The 5105-nt window shown below is 37.1% G+C and overlaps 1 pseudogene; it reads right to left on the reverse strand.

The window, feature by feature from the left end:
- Positions 1–2507: 2507 nt before the first annotated feature.
- Positions 2508–3931, reverse strand: LOC101349861 (olfactory receptor 14C36-like; annotated as a pseudogene).
- Between the last annotated feature and the right edge of the window lie 1174 nt (positions 3932–5105).

The raw sequence follows: 5105 nt of genomic DNA on the forward strand, positions 1-5105 counted from the left end.
GGTGACATACTGGTTAAGAGCGACAGCTGCTAACCAAAAAGTGGGCAGTTCGAATCCACCAGGCGCTCCTTGGAAACTTTATGGGGCAGTTCTGCTCTGTCCTATAGGGTCACTATGAGTCGAAATCGACTCAACGGCAATGGGTTTGCATTTGGTTTTTTGATTTTACAATGATAATTATAACAAAACCAAGTAGTCTGTTTCTTTGTGTAAACTTAACAAAATGCTTTAACTATACTTGCTTCAAAGTAGCTGGCAATAGAATTGCTATAGACTATTTCCTAAACAACAAAGTGATGCATATGATGTGCTTGCCAACACCTCCTGTTACCTAAGATCCTTTGTAAAAAATTTTATAAGTATTAACTTCTTAAAAGTTAATTGGCTGCCCAAAGTGGTCCCATGAAATCTTTTTACATGATCTGGACCCGACCAAAAGGAGGCTGGTGAAGGGGCACTCTGTAAGCATTGGTTATGTTTCTTGGTCCTAATATTTGCTATTGTCAGTTGTATGGTTCACAAGGTAGTAAATGCTGTGGCAAGGTCACCTTCCTGTCAGCTCATGAATCAAATGATTCTACATGGAAAGGAGATAGAAAGTTTTGAAAATAAAAACAAAACAAAACAAAAATCCCATGAAAATGGTGAAATAAGACCTGAAAATCTGATAATACGCCTCTTCTTTTTGTGGTCATTCCATAACTCCAGAAAAGGGAAAATCAAAAGAAAGGATGTAAAGGTTTTTTTTTGTTTTGTTTTGTTTTGTTTTTAATAAATCCACAGAATAAAGGATTTAACCAATACAAATTGCCATCCAGTCAATTCTGACTCATGGCGACCCCATGTGTGTCTGAGTAGAACTGGCCTCCGTAGGATGCTCAGTGGCTGATTTTTTGGAAGTATATAGCCAAGCTCTTTCTTCCGAGGCACCTCTGGGTGAATTCAGACCTCCAACATTTTAGCTGTTTGCACCACCCAGGGACTTTGATAAAGGACTTACTGAGAAGATACTTAAAAAACTAACCATTATTTGAAAACTAAACTGTTAGAACACAGCATGTGCTAACCAGATGAAAAGATAAAGAACCTCAAACTTTCAGTGATCACCTCCAGATCCTTACACTTCCTAACAGAGGTTTGTTCTGAATCAACAAACAATAAGACTCAATTTAACCCATTTTGAATGAAACTCTAAATTTATTCCATTTTATCCACTGAAGTAATTAATTGGCATAACCACTGTTATAATTGCTCTCGTACATTTAGGCTACTTTTTGTATTTTCCTAAGTAATAAACTTATTTATATTTTCCACATTTTTTAAACATTTAATGCATTAAGGAACAAAATTTGTTTCTGAAATTGACATTTGCTGTGTCCTTTATAATTTTATATTACCTTGTTTCTTTCTTACTTTGTTATGTTAAAATTTCTTAGATAACTAGATCTTAAGCAACTGTCAAAGTTGTTATGAATTAATGAGACAAAAGTGTATGCTATTCTGCAAAACAAAAAGTTAAAAAAGAAGTAACTTTAATCAAAAATAAAATATTTACAGAAGATTTTAGGTTACAAGTACAGATAGAGATTTATGTTTGGAGCCAAATGAATATAAATTTAAGATTTGACATGAGTTAATACTTAGGCCAGGCAATTATGGGTCACATTTTCATAATTGTCAGACATTACTGTTTATTCACAAAAATATATAAGACGTAATGTATCTGGGAAGAAAATAATAAGAAAATTGGCCTGTAGTCTAGCAGCAAAGTTTTGTCACCTGAAAATGTTTTATTCAGCATGGAATTGTTAAAATAATGACAAATTCAACAAATGAGAGCAATGGATGCTGTCTCTCAACAAATAGCAAGTAATTCCTCAATCATGCAAACAAGTAGGCTAAAACCGCCTTTGCTTAGTTCTCAGTTTCTGGACAATTTTTTTTTCTTTTAAACTTCCCAGCTGGACAGCAGTATTAGTTTGATTCCATACGTATCTTATGTAATCATTTTGTTTCCATTTCATTTTTTGATTTCTAAGTACTTAAGTTGCTTTAATTGGGTACCATATTAGATAGATGGATAGACAGACAGACAGGGATAGAGAGAGATATTTGTGTGTGTATTAATTTCACGTTTCATTATATAAAATAAAATTATGTGGCCTATAAGCTATCTCCACATTTGCTATGTTAAGACCTTTGAGGCATTATTGATACTGCCAAATATTTATTGTATCATAAACGTAACTAATATGGGATGATTGTCAACAGATATCCTGCATCCTATCGATTCATTTTAAAAATGCAATTGCTAAAATTCCTTATTCATCTTAAAATGGGTAATAGAGTGGGTAATGTAAAATGCAAAAAATTATTTTGTAAACTTCTTACTTAATTATCCATATAGAGGTGTTGGAATGGGCAGCCTAATATGCAAAACCCAAAGAAGGAGTGTATTTTATGTAACTTTTACTCTCACTCAACTGGGATAAACCTGAAATGTATTTTTATAGTTTTCCTGAATAAAATCTTCTTAATACTTTCCTCACAGCTTTCTTAACTTGTTTATTTCTAAGGCTACAAATGATAGGATTCAAGAAAGGAGGAACTATGGTATAAAATGCAGAAAGAATCATGTCCTGAATTGTTTCAGAGGTTATTGAAGGCCTTAGGTACACATAGCTGCCAGAGCTGAGGAAGACAGACATCACCAGGATGTGAGGGACACAGGTGGAAAAAGCCTTTCCTCACTCTCTGCTGGTTGGAAACTTAAGTACAGTAGAAAATATGTGAATATAAAACATGACAATTAAGATACAGGAGGCACTACCAATCCCTATAGCAGAGAAAAGAATTAAGAGCTCACTGCTGGAGATATTAGAGCAAGAGAGCTTCAGCAGAGAGGGGACGTCACAGAAGAACTGATGGACCACCTTAGACTGACAGAAGGGCAGCCAGAATGTGTTGCCAGTGTGCACACCCGCATAAACCAGACACTGAGTACTGAGGCCAGTGTCATCAGAACACAGAATTGAAGGTTCATGATCACAGGGCAGTGGAGGGGCTGCCAGATGGCCATATAGCAGTCCCAGGGCATGATGGTGTGGAAGATCACCTCCAGATATATACAATAAAGGACGAGGAAGATCTGAGCTGCACACTCAGCCACTGAAATGGTCTATTTGTCAGTGACAGTGTTGACACCGGCATTGGTGACAGTGACAGAGATATAGGACATGTCTAACATGGACAGATTCCTGAGAAGGAAGTACATGGGTGTCTTAGTCATTTAGTGCTGCCATAACAGAAATACCATAAGTGGATGGTTTTAACGAAGAGAAGTTTATTTCTTCACAGTCAAAGTAGGCTAAAAGTCCAAATTCAGGGCGTCAGCTGCAGGGGAAGTCTTTCTCTCTCTGTCGGCCTTCTCAACAGTGTTCCCCTGGACTAGGAGCTTTTCGGCGCAGGGACCCCAGTCCAAAGGATGTGCTCTGCTCCCGGCATTGCTTTCTTGATGGTATGAGGTCCCCCTGTCTCACTGCTCACTTCTGTCTTTTATATCTCAAGAGATTGCCTCAGGACACAATCCAGTCTTGTAGATCAGGTCCTGCGTTACTAACACAACTGCCACCCATCCTCCCTCATTAACATCATAGAGTCAGGTCTACAACATACAGGAAAATCACACAGTACCAGGAATCATGGCCTAGCCAAATTGATACACACATTTTTGGGGAAACATAATTCAAACCATGACAATGGGTGTATGAAGGTTCTGGTCAAGTGTGGTAGCAATGATGATGAGAAGATTTTCTAACAAGGTAGCCAAATACATCAGTAGGAATAACATGGTATACAGGAACCTTAGCTCCCACCGGTCAGCAAAGCCCACTAGGAGAAACTTAATCACCATGAAAATGCTGATTGACATGGAAAGAAAAAGAAACAAAATCATGAAGCACATGAAGCATACAAATAATTAACAAAACTCCCTTAAATATTCTTCTTCACAGCATTTACTTTTTTTTTAAATTATTGTACTTTAGATGAAGGTTTACAGAACAAACTAGCTTCTCATTAAACAATTAGTACACATATTGTTTTGTGACATTTGTTACCAACCCCACAACATAGCAACACTTTCCCTTCTCAACCTTGGGTTCCCTATTACAGGCTTTCCTGTTCCCTCCTGATTTCTAGTTCTTACCCCTGGGCTGGTGTGCCCATTTAGTTTCATTTTGTTTTATGGGCCCGTCTAATCTTTGACTGAAGGGTGAACCTCAAGAATGACTTCATTACTGAGCTAAAAGGGTGTCTGGGGGAAATACTGTCGAGGTTTCTCCAGTCTTTGTCAGGCCAGTAAGTCTGGTCTTTTTTTATGAGTTAGAATTTTGTTCTACATTTTTCTCCAGCTCTGTCCGGGATCTTCTATTGTGATCCCCGTCAGAGCAGTCACTGGTGGTCGCCAGGCACCATCTAGTTGTGCTGGATTCAGTCTAGTGGAGGCTGTGGTAGTTGTGGGTCCATTAGTCCTTTGGACTATTACTTCTCCTTTTTAATGTTAGCTCTTTTGTGTAGGAGAGGACCACTAAAGGTCTTTTGGTCTGCTTAATTTATTAGCACTCTTGAGTAGATAACAGAGTAAAGTTCTAAAGATAGAGCTCTCAATTCCCATTGTCTGGTTATGACATGCAGTACTGTTACTACTCTCCTGAAAAATATCCAGCCCATGGGGTTTATTGCTTTAAAGATGATTAAACTCATTAATACTTATAAAATTCAGGAAACAAAGTAAACTCTCACTGACAGTAATAACATCTATTAGTAGTTGAACACTACTTTTGGCCTGGATATTGATACACAGTAGAGGCTTATTTCAATGCTCTTCAAAATGTGGCAAGAGTTCATGCCTTCCTTCTGACTGGTCTTCTCAACATACCTGCAGAAATTAAGATGAAGTGTTTCTATACTTTTATAACAATTTGGCATTGCCGTGACGTCAAAGGATGGGATCAAGAAGCTTATATTTTTGGTATTTTAAAAATCATTTTTCTAGGATTTTATTTATTTTAATACTCAACAAAAAATTAGAACAAAAATAAAAC

This window comes from Trichechus manatus, unplaced genomic scaffold (assembly GCF_000243295.1).
Source record: "Trichechus manatus latirostris isolate Lorelei unplaced genomic scaffold, TriManLat1.0 scaffold00290, whole genome shotgun sequence".
Lineage (NCBI taxonomy): Eukaryota > Metazoa > Chordata > Mammalia > Sirenia > Trichechidae > Trichechus > Trichechus manatus.